The 18,497-nt window shown below is 46.8% G+C and overlaps 1 protein-coding gene and 1 long non-coding RNA gene across 2 annotated transcripts in view; one reads left to right on the plus strand and one right to left on the minus strand.

Moving 5' to 3' along the window:
• Window positions 1-3,674: 3,674 nt before the first annotated feature.
• LOC123574579 (uncharacterized) lies at window positions 3,675-12,802 on the minus strand. The gene is made up of 2 exons (XR_006699598.3): window positions 12,735-12,802; window positions 3,675-5,046 (listed from the first exon to the last, which is right to left on the minus strand). It is a non-coding gene; the product is annotated as an uncharacterized lncRNA (long non-coding RNA).
• Window positions 12,803-12,908: 106 nt separating this feature from the next.
• The window catches only part of SUSD6 (sushi domain containing 6), a 104,019-nt gene continuing 98,430 nt past the window's right edge, over window positions 12,909-18,497 (plus strand). The window contains exon 1 of the mRNA XM_005561611.4: window positions 12,909-13,141. The gene's annotated coding sequence lies outside the window, so the exon portion shown is untranslated. The remainder of the gene's footprint in view (window positions 13,142-18,497) is intronic.

Here is an 18,497-nt window from a genome sequence, read left to right on the forward strand (position 1 = left end):
TTAATAAAGTATTAACATTTATTGCATTACATGACATATGACATCAAAGTACTCTTTTGTCATTTGTGAGTTTATGTTGTTACTCATGTATCACTATTACCTCATTATGTTTGTAAGTAATAAAAAAAATTTTTTTTGGAGGGGGGATGGAGTCTCACTTTGTCGCCCAGGCTGGAGTGCAGTGGCACAATCTCGGCTCACTGCAACCTCTGCCTCCTGGGTTCATGCCATTCTCCTGCCTCAGCCTCCTGAGTAGCTGGGACTACAGGTGCCCACCACCACGCCTGGCTAATTTTTTGTATTTTTTTTTTTGTAGAGACGGGGTTTCACTGTGTTAGCCAGGATGGTCTCGATCTCCTGACCTTGTGATCTGCCCGCCTCGGCCTCCCAAAGTGCTGGGATTGCAGGTGTGAGCCACCATGCCCAGCCGTAATAAAATATTTTTAAAGGCAAAAGCTTTATGTTTTCTAGTACCTTTAGCAACACCTTTTTCCTGCTCTTTGAATAAGGTCACTGCATCTTTATTTTGTAATGTGCTTTACAAAGTATATGGTCAGCCCTGTCTCAGTGTCTTGGAGTCTCTCTAGATTGCAGAAAAGCCCATATGCATTTTTTTTTTTTTTAAGAGTTCCAGGCTGGGCTTAGTAGCTCACACCTGTAATCCCAGCACTTTAGGAGGTCGAGGCAGAAGGATCACTTGAGCCCAGGAGTTCAAGACCAGACTGGGCAAAATAGGAAGACCTTGTCTCTACAAAAAATTTAAAAATTAGATGAGCTTGATGGCATGTGCCTGTAGTCCCAGCTACTTGGGAGGCTGAGGTGGGAGGATCACTTGAGCCCAGAATGTCAAGATTGCAGTGACTGTGATCACACCACTGCCTTACAGAAGACCTTATGTATACATTTTTTAAAAAAGAGTTCCTCTAAAATTTTAACAGAGGGTTTTGCTTCTCTGGTAGGGGAGACGGGGCAGGGCAACGTCTGAAGTCATCTTTTCTTTTCTTTTTCTTTGTTTTTTGAGACGGAGTTTCGCTCTTATTGCCCAGGCTGGAGTGCAATGGCACAATCTCAGCTCACTGCAACCTTCATCTTCCAGGTTCAAGGGATTCTCCTGCCTCAGTTTCCCAAGTAGTTGGGATTACAGGTGTGTGCCACCATGCCCTGCTAATTTCATATATTTTTTAGTACATACGGAGTTTCACCATGTTGGTCAGGCTGGTCTCGAACTCCTGGCCTCAAGTGATCCACCCGCCTCAGCCTTCCCAAGTGCTGGGATTACAGGTGTGAGCCGCCGCACCCAGCCCAAAGTCATTTTTTTCTTGTTACTACTAGGGGACTGCTGCCGACATCTTGTGGGTAGAGGTCAAAGGTGCTGTTAAATGTCCTACAAGGTACAAGACAGCCCATACAAATGCTTATCCCACACAATAGTGCTGCATTTGAGAACCCTGCTCCAGCGACTGTGTAAGTGTGGTCTTTGGACAAACAGCACAGCATCCCTGGTGGGTTGTTTGAAATGAAGACTTTTAGGCTCCACTTCAGAACTACCGCATTTTAACAAGATCCCTAGGTGATTCATGTGCACATAAAAGTTTGAGAAGCACCAAGCTAGGGGATGCACATCCCTAATGATATGTTTCAGACGTGAGGGGAGCCCTTTCCTGCCCCTTCACTCACACCACGTTAAGTCAGCCCTGCAGGGACCTAAGGACCAGGCTGTTCCTGCTATTTCCCTCACTCTCTTAGGGCTGTCCCAGGGGCAAGGAGACTGTGAGCATTGTCCCACAGCACCTCAGGCCTGGAACTCACTTTGATTTTGAACTTGTATCTCTGCCAAGCAAGTGTGCAGAGCAGGAGAGCAGGCTGGTGTCAGACCTGGGAACTTTAAAGCTCAGGCCTCTTTCTTAGCTCACCCCTGGCCTCCTGCTGTAGTGGGCCTCAGGACTCTGCCAAGTGTCTCCATGAACGAGGGAATGGCCCTTGGGCATGCCACTGCTCTTATAGCGTGGACCTTTGAACATGCCACTCCTTCCACCCAGAAAGCCCCTTCCCACTTTATCTGCCTTGCACTGAGCCTTTGGGACTCTTCTGCCCCTTCTGGAAGCTTTTAGTTGTCCTGAGTTCCCGTAGCTATCAGGAGACAGACCTTCTTGATGGCTCCAAGCCCCAAGGTCTGCCAAGGCTTGGTAGGAAAACTAAATGAAGGTCAGGTGGGGGCTGTGGCAAAGACAGCTCTACTGACCATACACATGCAGGACTGATGTTTACAAAGTGATCGATTTTTCAAGAGAAGCAGGAAATCTTCTCATCTTCAAATACTGGCAACTAAATAAAAAATGAAAGCAATGGTCAGGCACAGTGGCTCATGCCTGTAATCCCAGCATTTTGGGAGGCCAAGGCAGGTGGATCACCTGAGGTCAGGAGTTCGAGACCAGTCTGGCCAACATGGTGAAACCTCGTCTCTACTAAAAATACAAAAATTAGCCGGGCATGGTGGCGAGTGCCTGTAATCCCAGCTACTCGGGAGGTTGAGGCAGGAGAATCGCTTGAACCCAGGAGGCAGAAGTTGCAATGAGCTGATATCATGCCACTGCACTCCAGCCTGGGTGAAAGAGCGAGACTCCGTCTCAAAATAAATAAATAAAAATGATAATAATAAATGAAAGCAAACCACAAAGTAGATCAAACCCCTCTGCAGGGGGCTGGAGCCTGACAGAGACAATTTGCTGCCTCTGGGCTATGTAAACACTGTCGCATTGTGTTGTCATTACTTGTGGAGACCTTTATCTCCCCACTCAGAAACTTGAGGGCAGGAGCTGGACAAAGCAGTCCTCAGCACAGACTGCTTTGTGAGCAAATGAATGAATGAATGAATGAATGAATGGCACTGCTACTTGCTGTAAGTACAGTTCATCCAGTAGGTTTAAAGTCATGGTTTTTATGGGCAGTGTCAACCCTAGAGGCTGTTTGGACATCTGTGGGAGTGTTTTTGGTGTTATGACGATGAAGGCACCATTGACATTTAGTGGGTAGGGCCCAGGATGATACAAATAATATCAAGTGCTTATTTTGTGCTCGTGTGTGCCAACTGCTGTTCTGAGCACTTTATTGAAGTGAATTCATTTCATTTTCACAACAGCCTTATGAAGCAGGTACTGCTGTCACTCCCATTTCACAGACAAAGGGGCATAGTCTGCAGTAGATAGCCCTGTACAGCATAGAACCATCCTGTGTGCCTATACAAAGTCATAGACCCTTGTATGCCTTCCACTAGATGTTTCTGTAGGAAAAACAAACAAATAACAATGAAAACCCTGTTATAATGATCAGAATACAACTACAGGAGCTGGGTGTGGTGGCTCACACCTGTAATCCCAGCCCTTTGGGAGGCTGAGGCAGGCAGATCACTTGAGGTCAGGAGTTTGAGACCAGCCTGGCTAACATGGCAAAACCCTGTCTCTACTAAAAATACAAAAATTAGCCGGTTGTGGTGGCGGGCACCTGTAATCCCAGCTACTCGGGAGGCTGAGGCAGGAGAATCGCTTGAACTCGGGAGGCAGAGGTTGCAGTGAGCCGAGATGGCGCCACTGCACTGCAGCCTGGGCAACAGAGTGAGGCTCCATCTCAAAAAAAAAAATAAATAAAAACAAATAATAATAATAATAATACAACTACAGGAAAAATGTGCTTTATTTTTCAGCATTTTACCAAGAGCTGAACATTTCAGAACATAACAGCGACACTGTTGAAGGCATTTGCATCACTAAAATCCCACACCTACATCTGTCTGCATTTGTAATTACTATGACTTGACTTTAGGTGCAAGCGGCCTTTTCTTTTTTATATTATAGTTAGGGCATTGTATTGATTTTTTTTAAGTAAACTTTTTATTGAATAACTACATACTTCAAAAAGGTGAACAAATCTTAAGAGTACAGCTCTATGAATTTTTGCAAAATAAACATACCTTCATAACCAGAACACTCTCAGTATCCTGGAAGTCCAACTCATGGTGCCTCCCAGTCACAACTCCTCTAGATAACTACGCTCCTTACTTCTAACACCTGAAATTAATTTTGCCTACCTTTGAACTTGATATAATGGAATCATACGGTGCATGCTTTTTTCATGTCTGGTTTCTTTCAGCCAAAATCATATTTGTGAGATTCATCCATGTTGTTGTGTGAATTGGAAGTTTGTTTGTTTTCTTTCTTTTTTTTTTTTTTGAGACAGAGTCTCACTGTCTCCCAGGCTGGAGTGCAGTGGTGCGATCTCAGCTCCCTGCCACCTCCGCCTCCCAGGTTCAAGTGATTCTCCTGCCTCAGCCTCCCGAGTATCTGGGACTACAGGCACCCGCCACCACGCCCCGCTAATTTTTGAATTTTCGGTAGAGACGGGGTTTCACTATGTTGACCAGGCTGGTCTCAAACTCCTGACCTCAAGTGATCTGCCCGCCTTGGCCTCCCAGAATGCTGGGATTACAGGTGTGAGCCACTGTGCCCACCGCGCCTGGCAGAAGTTTGTTTGTTTTCATCATGTGGACACACCATATCCATTTGTGTTGTTTTTAGAGTCTGGCCATTATGAATAATGATGCTGTGAACATTCTTGTACATGTCTTTTGGTGAACCTATGCATGCATTTATTTTTTGCAATTATGTGTGTAGGCAGATTATGCTGATTTTCATTTCATGGTAGTGGGATGGGGGGTGTCATAAAATACTATCCAAAGGGGGCATAGGTTCTAAGGGGATGGTGGAGACCCTCCCGTTGGAAGCAGATGCTTCTGTCCATCGTCCATTTGTCCCACAAGGATTGTCCCAGCTGTCCTGTGCTCTGTGCTGGGAAATGCCACGATTGTACTCTGTGGAGGGAGAGGGTTTCAGCGTCTTGACCTAAGGTTGGAGGGCAGAGGCTGCATTCTTACTCCCACCACTAGAGGCCAGGCATTCACAAGGGACTGAGGACCAGCGGACCCCTTCTTCCAGGCAGGCTTCCTCTCAGGTTCCTGTTCCTCCATCTCCCTTGGTAACTGGCGAACACACTCTATTGGGGGATATGGAAAGTAAGAAATCTTTATTTTGTTGCCCACGCTGGAGTGCAATGGCACTATCCCAGCTCACCGCAACCTCCGCCTCCTAGGTTCAAGCCATTCTCCTGCCTCAGCCTCCCGAGTAGCTGGAATTATAGGCATGTGTTACCATGCCCGGCTAATTTTGTATTTTTAGCAGAGACGGGGTTTCTCCATATTGGTCAGGTTGGTCTAGAACTCCCGAACTCAGGTGATCCGCCCGCCTCGGCCTCCCAAAGTGCTGGGATTACAGGCATGAGCCACTGTGCCCGGCAGGAACCGACATACTTTTGAGGCATCAAACATTTCTCACCTGGTCTGAGGATTCACCTTCCCTGTAAAATGGAGACTACGTGGTCTGGCTGCCTCCTAGAGATACTCCACATGCGCCCTGCACCCACTCACCCTGCTGGCTCTGCTGGTGAGCTCAGCTAGCCCTGGCTTCACCTCCTCTACTACTGCTACAGACCCTCGTGCTAGAAGCTTTCAGTTTTCCAGACGTAAATGTTTCACATTTCAATTGTAAATGTTTAGCAACTTGTTCTATAGGTGGGAGCTGATTTATATTTGGTAATTTCTGTGGTGTAAATACTTCCACTGTATCTGATTTCAAACTATCAATGTGATGTCACTGAATGTGGAGTTGAGAAGAGATGAGAAGTAGCATAATATGATGTACTTCCACCATATAGATATAAGAGACATAAATAAACTTGAAAGCATAGATAAGAGTATAATGTAAGACGAGGGAGGCCGGGCGCGGTGGCTCAAGCCTGTAATCCCAGCACTTTGGGAGGCCGAGACGGGCGGATCACGAGGTCAGGAGATCAAGACCATCCTGGCTAACACGGTGAAACCCCCTCTCTACTAAAAAATACAAAAAACTAGCCAGGCGAGGTGGCAGGCGCCTGTAGTCCTAGCTACTCGGGAGGCTGAGGCAGGAGAATGGCGTGAACCCGGGAGGCGAAGCTTGCAGTGAGCTGAGATCCGGCCACTGCACTCCAGCCTGGGCGACACAGCGAGACTCCGTCTCAAAAAAAAAAAAAAAAAAAAGACGAGGGAGGCAGAAAAAGTAAAAAAAATATATAATGTAGTAAAATAACTAATAATTAGGAAGTGGTAACTGGAGTATTTATTACTTTAACAACTATAATTTAATTTTACATATATATTATTTATTTATTTATTTTTGAGACAGAGTCTTGCTCTGTCACCTAGGCTGGAGTGTAGTGGCACAATCACAGCTTACTTTAGTCCTGACCTCCCGGGCTCCAGTAATCCTCCCACCTCAGCCTCCTGAGTAGCTGGGATTATAGGCACCTGTCACCACACCTGGCTAATTTTTGTATTTTTTGTAGAGAAGAGGTCTCTGTTGCCCAGGCTGGTCTCAAACTTCTGAGCTCAAGTGATCCTCCTGCTTTGGCCTCCCAAAGTGCTGGGATTACAGGCGTGAGCCACTGCTCCTGGCCATAATTTAATTTTTAACAAAGGCTGTGTTTAACAGCTAGCTTACGAAAATCTTGGACATTTTAGAATTGATTCTTGACAGTTTGAGCACTCTTCAGCACACCACTGCAGGTAACCTGCTCTGGTCCCCCTTTAAAAATCACATTGCTTTTTACAGTGCAAATTATAGCTGTATTCCGTAAGAAGCAGGACATGCTACTAGTAACTGTGGCCTTGGCCTCATCTTTAAACTTTATGTACCTCAGTTTCCTCATACGCAAAATGAAGATAATAGTATTAATACCTATTTCAGAGGCTATTGCAGGGATTAAATGAGATCATATACGTGGAGCCACTAGCATTGTCTGGCAGACAGTACATACTTAATGTATTGGAGCTTTTTTCAGGGGGTTCATTGACATGCCTGGGGGAAAACCTGCACCTTGGGGTCCATCATCAGCACCTTCAAAATACCCTGATTTTGGAGGTATCAAAATACCCTGATTTTGAAGCTCCCTGGCCAGCAAAAAAGAGGGACTGACCCTATCGATCCAGCCAACAAGTCCTAGAGCCAAGACCTTCTGAGGTGTATCTGCCAGAGCTTCACAGCTCCGTCTTCTCCCCATTAAATCACATGAAAAGGAACCATCAGGGAGGGAATACAGAGTCCAATAACCAGGAGCAGTGTGAGTGTGTGTGTGTGTGTGTGCGCGCGCATGTATATGGGAGAGGTTTGTGGGCTGGCTGTGTCTAGAAAGGCCTCAGGCCCTAGGCTATCCCCAGTCCCTTCCTTCTTCCCTGCAGATTGTCTCCCAGAGTCACTGCCCAGCCCTTGGGCAAAAGGCAAAGAGGAACAGCAGGATATCAGGCTGGCTGGCACCAGGGGTGGGGGGATTTGGTATTCATTCATCTTCCACTGGAATACCATCTGGGGACATAGCAGGTAGATGCTCCCTTTCTACCTTAGTTTTTCCTTGTGTGAAAAATGGGGCCAACACTTTTACCAGTTAACCTGATCTGTGTCAGGGAAAGAATGTTGTCAAAGACATGCTTCAGAAAAGCAGGAAGGGATAGGTTGCCCTCTTATATGTACCTGCTAATTGGGCAGCCTCAAGTGCACATTTTCTAGGGCTAGGGTCAGAGTTGGAGTGGATAGGGAATCATAGCTGCTGCTGTGAATAGCCTAGATCTAAGCCCTGAACTATGACCTCTACAAAGCACCCTCCGACCGGTGGCCGGCAGGGATTGCGTCACCAAGCCTGGCTCTCACAGGCTCCCGACAAGCTCCAAGAAGGGTTGCCCCTGGTGATGGTGCAGGCTCACAAATTCAGATAACCACCTGAGCCCAGATATTCCTCCTCTGGAGTGGGAGTTGCTTCTCAGTTCCTGTTGGCCTAGCCCTGTACAACCCACCCATTTTGGACTCTGACATTCTGCGGTGAGGGTGGGCTGAATACTTCCACCTCCTCTGGGGTCAAATGGGTTTACTTTCACAGGGCTTTGAAGGCTGCCCGAGGAATCTTGAATCAAAACATGAAACTCATGCTAATTTCTATATGAGATCAGATAAGCTAGTGACCTTTCCGTGCCTCAACTTCCTTATAGGTAAAACTGGGAACAATAATGTCGCTTCATTTTATGGGGATGTTGTAAAAAAAAAACTAGCTGATATGCAAAAAAAGCACTTTTTTAAAAAGCAAGAGATCTATGAGGACAATTTCAGTCTTTATTTGCTATTTTTATTGGGGGTGGGAGGAACCACATGGTTTATTTGGAAAAGTGTGACCTTTGGAACAGACAAACAAGAATGAATTCTGGTTTTGCAACATACATACTATGTGGTTTTGATATGTCAAAAAAAAATCTCCCTAAGCCTTGCTTGTAAAATGGTGTTAATGATAATTAACTTGGAGGACTGTTGCCAACATTGAGGTTACACATAAAGTCCCTACCAAGCACCTGACACACAGTAGGTGCTTTGTAAATAGTAGCTGTCATTACTACTATTGTATGTAATAACCATAGCAACTGAGATTCCATGTACTTATTCTGAACCTTTTCTCTCACTTTCAGAGAGCCAAACTCCTTTGCCTACAAGCAGTAAAGGCACACACCCCTTGTTAGATTCCTTGGAGATGAAAGGAGTACCATGCCTCCTGACTCTTATCATAGGAATGACTACCTTATCCTGATTGGCCCAGGACTGTCCTAATTTTGGCACTGGAAGTCCCACGTGCCAGGAATCCCCTTAGTCCCAGGCAAACTGGGATGGCTGGCTATTCTACTCACCACCAAATGGGACTAATCTAACCCCCATGCCATTTTCCAGCACCTAGATTTAGAGCAGAGTATTAAGATTTGTGCTGGAAATTGGCCGGGTGTGGTGGCTCACGCCTGTAATTCTAGCACTTTGGGAGGCAGAAGCAGGCTGATCACTGAGGTCAGGAGTTTGAGACCAGCCTGGCAACATGGTGAAACCCCGTCTCTACTAAAAATACAAAAATTAGCTGGGCGTGGTGGCACGCACCTGTAGTCCCAGCTACTCGGGAGACTGAGACAGGAGAATCCCCTGAACCCAGGAGGCAGAGGTTGCAGTGAGCTCCGATCACGCCACTGCACTCCAGCCTGGGCTACAGAGCAAGACTCCATCAAAAAAAAAAAAAAAAAAAAAAAGATTTATGCTGGAAATCTGGAAGGACCCAGGAATATTAGTTCAAAGAGCCATCTTAAGTCCTTTTAGAGTAAGGCAGGGTCTGAATTAAAAAGTGAAAATAAAAAATTAGCTCTGGTTTAAAATTCATTATCTTGGGTGGAAGAAACAAAAAATCAATTATAAAGGCCACATATTTGTATGATTCCATTTATAGGGAGTGCTCAGAATAGGCAAATCTATAGAGACAGAAAGTAAATTGTTGATTGCCTAGGGAGGGAGGCAGGGAAGGTGGTAGGGAGGGAGGAAATGGGTAGTGACTGCTAATAGGTATAGGAGTTTTTTTAGGGTCATGAAAATGTTCTAAAATATTGTACAACTCTGTAAATATACTAAAAACCATTGAATTGTTCACTCTAAATGTACAATTGTACATGTACAAATTTGTACAATTTGTAAAGTTATACAAAATAAATATACAAATTTAAACTGTAACTTGCTGGTATGTGAATATCTCAATAAAACTGTTAATTAATTTATTTATTTGAGACATAGTCTCACTCTGTCGCACAGGCTGGAGTGCAGTGCAGTGGTGCAATCTTGGCTCATTGCAGCCTCTGCCTCCCAGGTTCAAGCAATTCTTTTGACTAGCCTCCCACATAGCTGGGATTACAGGCGTGCACCACCATGTCCGGCTAATTTTTGTATTTTTAGTAGAGATGAGGTTTTGCCATGTTGGTCAGGCTGGTCTTGAACTCCTGGCCTCAAATGATCGCGCTGCCTCAGCTTCCCAAAATGCTGGGATTACAGTGTGAGAAAGCTGTTAAAAAAAAAAAAAAAAAAAAAAAAACTTAAAAATTTTAAACAATTTTATTTTTAAAAATCTATGATCCCTCCCACTTGAGAATGTCTGTCTAAATTATTTTTAACCTTCATCTTGTGAGATCTTTTCAATGACAGAAAGATGATATTCACCCCAGACAAGGAAGCACCATTCCATTTTGCAGGTGAGAAGAGCAAGGGCTATGTGTAGAATGTAACAGGGGCTTTTCATCAGCTCAACAGAGGAGGCCAATGGAACTTCAGATGGGAGAGGAAGAGAAGACAGGAAAGGCTGGTGAGCCGGCATTTATAAAGGGAGGAGACTTGACCCTGATTCTGGCAATTCAAAGCAGAAGGAAATGGATGCTAATCCCAGCTGTAATCCCAGCTACTCAGGAGACTGAGGCAGGAGAATCCCCTGAACCCAGGAGGTAGAGGTTGCCGTGAACTCAGATCACACCACTGCACTCCAGCCTGAGCGACAGAGCAAGACTCCGTCAAAATACATACATACATACATATTTAAAATGTTTAAAATTTTTAATTTAATACTATTCTGTGGCACTTTGGGGCTCAACCAAAGTGCCACAGAAAAGTAGAAGCAGCAGCTTTGGGAAGATTCTGAAGGGTAAGTGGAGAAGGCCTTCAAGATTGAGGAAACAGCATGGGCACCTGGTTTGTGACTGAGATGTGACAGGAATGGCTTGTTAGAGACCAGCAGGTGGTATGGGGAGGCTGGAGTGGGGTGTGTGGAGGGATGGAGAGCATTTGGGCCCAATTGTGGAGAGCACAGGATACTACAGTCCTTGCTGATGAGTTTGAGTTCATTCTGTGGACCCTGAAGGTCAGGGAGAGGATTTTTTTTTTTTTTTTTTTTTTTTGAGACAGTCTCACTCTCTCACCCAGGCTGGAGTGCATGGCACAATCTAGGCTCACTGCAACCTCTGCTTCCTGAGTTCAAGCGATTCTCCTGCCTCAGACTCCCGAGTAGCTGAGATTACAGGCATGTGCCACCATGCCTGGCTAATTTTTGTATTTTTAGTAGAGAAGGGGTTTCACCATGTTGTCCAGGCTGGTCTCAAACTCTTGACTTCGTGATCCGCCCGCCTCGGCCTCCCATAGTGTTGGGATTACAGGCGTGAGCCACCGTGCCCGGCTGAGGATTTTTGGGTAGTGATGGACAGATCTGCATAGGGTCTCATAAGGGATTTTATAAGGTGGCAGTTCTTGCATGAAGTTACTGAGCCTCTTAGTGGCCAAACTGACTTCAGTGCACAGCCAAGGGCTCAGTTACCTCAGCAGTTGATCTGACCTGAACCATCCATGCCTGCTTTCTTCCCTTTCTTCTCTTTCTTTTTCTCCTTCTCTCCATTCGTCTTCTCCAATTCTTCCTCCATCCCTTTCCCTTGCTTCCTTCCCTCCTTGTCCCCTCCCTGAGCCTTGGGTCTGCCTGGCGTGTTCCTGCTGCCCACACTGATTTGGTTGCGCTCTGCTGCAGACCCAGGTAGTTCTGAGGTTTGCTTTTCAATCTTCTAGTGGTCTGGGCAGTGTGGCCCCAAATGAGCAGGAAGGGAGGGGTGCCCATCTTCTCTAATGAGTGTGGACCCAAGAAGGCAAGGACGAAAGAAGGCAGAACAAGGATAGGCTTATGAAAAAGTCAACAAGCCACAGGTTGCTGTGGGGCCCAGAAGGGAAGGGTTCTTTTGGGGATGGGTCTGTGTGCATGGGGAGGAGCATCCTGTTTATTTGGTTCAAGCTACTTCACAAGGACATGCCCTGTTAATTCACAGCACTTTTCCTGAAAGCCTACTAGAACTAGGGCTGGTGAGAGGCCCTGAGAAGGTGTATCCTTTTGTCCAAGAGCATCTGGGAGAAGAGGCCTGCCTGACCCAAGCTGCAGCAAAGACACAAGTCTGTAGGTCCAGATGTGAACTCTACCACTGATTTACAAGTAGGAGTTCCTTAACATTTATTGAGGACCTCGGAGACCTACAAGGTGCAAGGCCCTGGGGCACAAAGATAAAAAGCCAGAGTCCTCCCCATCAAGGCGCCACGGGCCCTGTAAACACATAAACCGAGGACACACTGCATGAGAGATCACCAATAAACGATGTAGCCATACAGTGCACAAACTGCTCACTCAGTATGTGCTAGAAAATAGCCCCAGGAGGCAAGGCTCAAGAGGGGAAATACAGTTAGGAATGTGGCAGGCCTCTAGCCCGGGCTCTGCCAGTCGTGCCTCAACTGCGGTTTTCTCAACCTTGAGATCCCTTGTGTGCTTTTAGCATGCTGAAGGATCACTCACTTCGGAATGCTAGTGAAAATACAGATTCCCAAGTCCGACCCCACTGAACCACAATGGCTGGAGGTGGGGCCCCGAATCTGCATTTTCACCCCCACCCACCCCCCGGGCAGCTTTAATGTTGGCAGACTAGGAACCAGTTTAGAGTACTGCTTAACAGGGAGATAATAACCTGCTTCAGAGATAGTTCAGACGAGCAATTCAACAGGTAACAAGGCAACATGCGTCAAAAGCCTTGTAAACCTGACGGCAGTACAATTCTTTTCAAATCATAGTAATTCAATAATGCAAATAATAATAATAGTAAACGAACTGAAGAGCGCACTGCAAACGCCGCACAGTCCAGCTGAGTCGGTGCCACCGCCCCATCCACTCCAGCGCAGAGGGACTGTCCCTTTAAGGACCCCCCACCTCCCCAACCGCGTCGCTTCTCCCGTGGGTACCTGGCCCGGCCGGCGGCGCGTGCGTGCGGGGCCTCCCGGCGGGGCGGTCGGGGCGGTCGCGGCGGCGCGACGCCGGCGCGACGCCGTCGCTGTTGCGTGCGCGCCTGGCACCGCCCCTTCCCCGCCCCCTCCCCCTCCGCGGGGCCTCCCCCGCCCGCGCGGTACAGCTGGGTTAGTGACGCGGACGCTGCAGCCGCCGCTACCGCCGAGTTCTATTCTCCCAAGCCGGCGACCGCCCCGCCACCTCCCTCCCTCCCGCCCGCTTCCTCTGCCCACAGCGCCGGCCAGAGCGAGCTAGACAAGGGCAAGCGGGGCCTCCCCTAGACCCGAGAAGGCTGCGGGCGCGCGCAAGCGGCGGCGTGGAAGCGGTGAGCGCCCCCATCCCGGAGGTCTCCGCCGGCTCCCGGGTGAGTTGTCACGGCGGGCGGGGGGCGGCGGGGCAGGCATTGTGCCCCCGACGCGCCCGGCCGGCTGTCAGGGGCGCGGGACCAGCGCGCACCGCCCAGGATTGACGCTGGCCGGAGCCCGGGCCGGCTTCGGCGGCTCCCCGCTCTTCTCTGCGCCGGCCCGCTGTCACCCGGCCGCGAACCGCGCCGCTGGGAGCCCCGCGCTGGCGTGGCGCGGCCGGCGGGCCGGCAGTGGGGGCTGCGCGGCCGGGGGGACCAGCGGCTGGTTTGCGGCCGGGAACTTAGTGACCTGCGGTCCGGGGCGCGCCGTCCCGCGTCGCTGCCGGGGCAGCGCCGGCAGAGCCAGACGCCGTGCCGGTGGGTGCGGAGGAGGTAGGCAGAGGCCCTCTGTGCCACTGTCATTACTGCCCTCAGCCCAGCAAAACTGCGGGGCTTGCGCTGGGGCGGGCAGGGCTGGCTTAGAGAAGGTGGATTTCCTGAGGAAATCTCAGAGCTCGCCTGTGCGCTCCGCAGCGTTCGGGAGCCCCCGCGCCTCGGCTGCTCTTTAATCTCAAAAACGTCTCTTGTTAACCAGGCTAAACTCCCCGAAACCAGCTCTTTTCTTTCAAAAAGTAGGCACGTACATACAGACTTTCCTTTTTTACGCTTGGTTTTGAGACCCCAGCTATGAGTGTGGATCTGACTCTCCCTCATGGGAGTCGTGGCTGGGGAGCTGCTGAAGTGGAGAAAAGTTACTCTGGATGAATTTAGGAGCAGGAGGGGGAGGTGGTTATGCGGACAGCAAGACCCAGAAGCAAAGAGGCGTCAAAATAAAGTCTTGGTCTGGTTAAAGGGAAGTTGGCGTCTGGGCAAAGAGGCCTAAAGCTGTTGTTCCCACAAAATTTTCTTTCGGTGGCAGGCGACATGCTGGGCTTTGTTGCTCTTGCTAACTGGGCTCCTGTGTGCTCTTCCAGAGGTGCAGTAAGATTACTCGGTTCAATTAGGCCTAGGGATTTACCCCCTTTTTTGATCTACAGAGATGGGAAGCGTGGCTTTCCACCCTTCACAGTAGTTAATTCATTTCTTGCTGTTTTCGTTCTTCTTGTGTTAAAAAAATACATAGGAGTTACGCACACACACCTTTTCTGTTTTGGGAATTCCACACCCAAATTGTCACCATCTAGTGGAGGCTAGTAGAGACATGTGCTTGGCACTGACTTCTGAGTTCTCTGGGCTTTATGTTTTTAGCTAGAAGCATATTCAACCAGAAATTAAAATTTTCCTGGAGTTGGGTGAGGTATTTCTGCATCTCAGGAAAGAAGGTATTTAATTAAGCAGCAATGATATGGAAAGGTTCTTGAGGACTTACTGAGTACCAAGCTTTGTGCTAAGGGCTTTACTTTTTTGAACTTATTTAATAAACAACAGACTTTTGAGGTAGATATTATTATCCCCATTCTTCTAGTTGAGACCCAAACCAAACAAGTTAAATAACTCGCCCGTGTCAGTTAGGTATCTCATGGTGGAGCCCACAGTCTGAACTACTAGATTATACTGCTGGTTTCCGGTTTGTTTACCTTTTGGTAAAATTGAACCTGGAGTCTTTCTAAAACCTTCTCAAAGCACTGCTGCTTCAGGCTGTTTCTCAGATCAGGAGCATTCTAAACTCTTTCTCCAGGGTACACACTTACGGTATGTTTGCATAAGAGTCATTTGTTCATTCTTTCCTTCAGTACTCCCAAGTATTTATGTGATACACAATGTATGCCAGGCACTGTGCTATGTATTGCAGGTACTGCATTGAGTAAGTCAGAATCCAGCTCTCATGGACTCACAGCCTTTAAGTCAATTTGTTTTGGTTTATGTTGTTAGCTTTCATTGTTGGCCATTTGCTGCTGAAAGAACTTCTGCCCAGCGAGTTAAACAGAGGACAGTATTGGTATGAGTCCTGATAGATAGGACTTCCTGTCTACAGAGTAATTTTTTGGATATTGTAGTAGAAATGGCATATGAAACAAATCCTCACTTACACCTAGATAGAGCCAGGTGCCAGGATGCTCAGTGTTTGAACACCTGAGAGCAAATCCACTGTCAAATGGCTGAGTTTGACTTCTTTCGCTGAAGCCTACCTTCTGAAAGCCCAGAATTTGGTGAGATAGAAGAGGAAGAAGGGTGGAATGAGGTGTTACAGATGCAGGCTGGCAGATAAAGAGATCTCAGCACTTTGTCTGTTTTCCTGGCCAGTCTCTGAGGTGTGATGATTGAACTTGTGTTCTTTTTTATTTTTTTGAGATAGAGTCTCACTCTGTCACCCAGGCTGGAGTGCAGTGGCGCAATCTTGGCTCACTGCAACCTTCGCCTCCCAGGTTCAAACGATTCTCTGCCTCAGCCTCCTGAGCAGCTGGGACTACAGGTGCATGCCATCACGCCTGGCTAATTTTTGTATTTTTAGTAGAGACAGGGTTTTACCATGTTGGCCAGGCTGGTCTCAAACTCCTGACCTCAGGTGATCTGCCCATCTTGGCCTCCCAAAGTGCTGGGATTACAGGAGTGAACCACCGTGTGCGGCCTGAGCTTGTGTTCTTATGTAATGGTGCATCTCTCAGTAGGGGATATCCTCCTTTGCTCTTTTGCTGGGGCAGCAATTCCTGCGGCAGCCTTCCCTCTACATACACACACACCCCCCTTCCAAAAGGTAATAATTCACCTGGTTTCTTAAAAGTTAGAACTTCTTTCAAGTTTATTGCTACGAAACATTGTTTCACTCCCTCTTTGCTTGTCCGTTTCCCACATAAAAACTTGACTTTTGCTTCAAATATTTCTTCTGCCCTTTTTTCATATCCTTAGCTCTTCTGACAACCACGTTACTACTGGTATCATTTGTGGGCTGGGAGAAATACAGCATCTTAAAAAAAAAAAAGTGAGGTAGATACTCTTCCTTATTTCACTACCAAACAAGTGAACTGTGGAGAATGAAGCAGAACCACTTGCCAGCAGAGAGGGAAGGCCAGAGGGCACACATGGTTGTCTTTCCCCTCTAGTTCCCCATTTACTAAGAGATAGTTCACACTTGCAGGCCCGAACGTCAGCAGATCCACTGGGCCCAGGTTGTGTAATTGCCATACATGAAGTGAGTTATTAAGCTCCTGAATTGACATGCTGTCTCCTAGTTGAAGCTGACAAGCAGGATTTATTTTCCCTCTTCTTTCTGTCTGGACACTATGGAAGTCTTGTTAGAAGGTGTTCGCTCAAGCAGTAGGAGAAAGATCAGAAGGAGCCAATAGAGGAAGGAACCCCATGTCTTGTCTTTTTTTCAACTTTGAGAGCAAACATTGCTTTGTTGCAGACTTGAATGTTGAGGATTAGGACATTTGGTTAAGGGTAAGCTTTGGGACAAATGCAAAACTAGGGAAAATAGAGACTTTCCCCAGGTTTCTCATGAGCTCCATACTACTCAGGAACCTTTGGGTGGACTGTCCTTGCGCATGAAGATCTGTTCACTCCACCCCTGGCTTGGATTCAAGGCAACAGCCATTGTGTGTCCCTTGGATGAGTGTGAGTTTGTGTTTCTGTGTAAGAACCTTTTATCTTAAAAAGTACAAGTTCTGGGGAAAGAGGTACCTCTTACAAGGCTTAGGTTTTCGCGGCAGAGCCTGTTAGGCACCTGTGTTCTTCTTGTGCTCATGTGTCTGCGATGGTGTCCTTTTTCTTGCCTTTTTAGTTTTTTTGGCCTGGAAACCAGCAGGGTTCCTCCATTTGCTCTCTCGTCCTCTGGTTCTTACTTGAGTGTGGAAGTCGCTCTGCTGGTGGACCTTGCAGTGGCACTGAGCTGGGTCACTTCAGCCATGAAAGGCCAACTGTGCTACTATCAAGGCTTGGGACAGTTAAGCGTCTGTGAAGGTACTGGATACAGCGACAGCAGGAAGTGCAGCAGTGAGAACTGAAACTAATTTCACAGACTGTGGTGTTGCCTGTAATGTAGTCTCCCTCCCTGGCTCTTGTATCTCAAAAAAGGAAAATAACCACCCTTGAAACATCTGAAGGCTGCGTGCCAAGAATTCACACAGTACTCCTGAAACAGGATATTACTGAAGCATTTTTCTCAAGCAGAAACAGATGTAGTTCCCTGTTACTGTCGCCAGTGTTAGTAGATCCTTAAAATTACCTGATAGCAGTGTGCCCTTAAATGTACTCCCCCCCTACACACATACACAAGTGTTTTGTTTTATTTTATTTTATTTTTTGGCAAAGCCTCCTCGCTTGGTTTAAGGGAAGTTAGCCTGGGATTCCTGATGACAGTAATAGATTCTCAGTGGGTTCGCAGACGGCAGAGGTGGTGACTGACAATTCTTTATTACTCAGAAGAGGATTTTCTCTGATGAAAAATGATGCAGGATTCTGCAGTTGGAGATTGGATACAAAACCTCAGAGAAGAGACACAAATAGAGATCTTTCCCAGCCTCCCCTTTCTTGCCACCCTTTGTAGAGTAGAGGGAATGTCTAATCTTTCCAAGTCCAACCTACTGCCAGCAGTGACTTGCCTTCACCCACAGAAATTTAAGATTAGAGTGTGGAGTTGCCCTTTATGTAAACTGTCCTTGCTGAAATTTTCTTTGGCTAGACTAGGCTTCAGCTTCTGACAAAGACAGTAAAATGAAACTGGCTTCTGGGAATGGCATAAGAGCCTGTTTATCCAATTCTTCCTTTAGATTATTCTCAGTTGAGCTCAACAAACTAAATGGACGGAGGCTTGTAAAAGGTAACTGCAAAAAGGGAACAAGGTGATTTTACTTAATTTCCTTTTTAAATTATAGCAGTCTATGCAAACTGTTTGAAGGAAGACTGAGAGATGTTTTTTGGTGGGGAAGCGCAAGATTACAGATAGCTTGGAAAATAAAAGGGAAAAAAAATCAGCATGATTCTACCACCCTAACATAAACATAGTGTGGATTCTGTTGTTTCTGTCTTCGGCTGGTAGTACCTGTACATTCAGCTTTGTATTTTTTTCACTTAGCTTTTTTTTTTAACACGTCATAAAATTCACACATTTAAAGTACAATTCAGTAGTTTTTAGTATATTTACAGAGTTGTACATCTATCACCATAACCTACTTTTGGAACATTTTCATCACCCCAAAAAGTCACTCCCTATTTCTCTACAATCCCATCTAGCCCTAGGCAACCATTCATCTTTCTCACTCTATAGGTTTGCCTATTTGGACATTTCATATAGCTGGAATCATATGATATGTGGTCTTTAATAACTGGCTTCTTTCACTTAGCATAATGTTTTTGAGGCTTATTCATGTTTTAGCATGTATCAGTACTTCATTCCATTTTATTGCTGAATGCTGTTCTGTTATATTGATATACCACA

Source organism: Macaca fascicularis, chromosome 7 (assembly GCF_037993035.2).
Source record: "Macaca fascicularis isolate 582-1 chromosome 7, T2T-MFA8v1.1".
Classification (NCBI taxonomy): domain Eukaryota; kingdom Metazoa; phylum Chordata; class Mammalia; order Primates; family Cercopithecidae; genus Macaca; species Macaca fascicularis.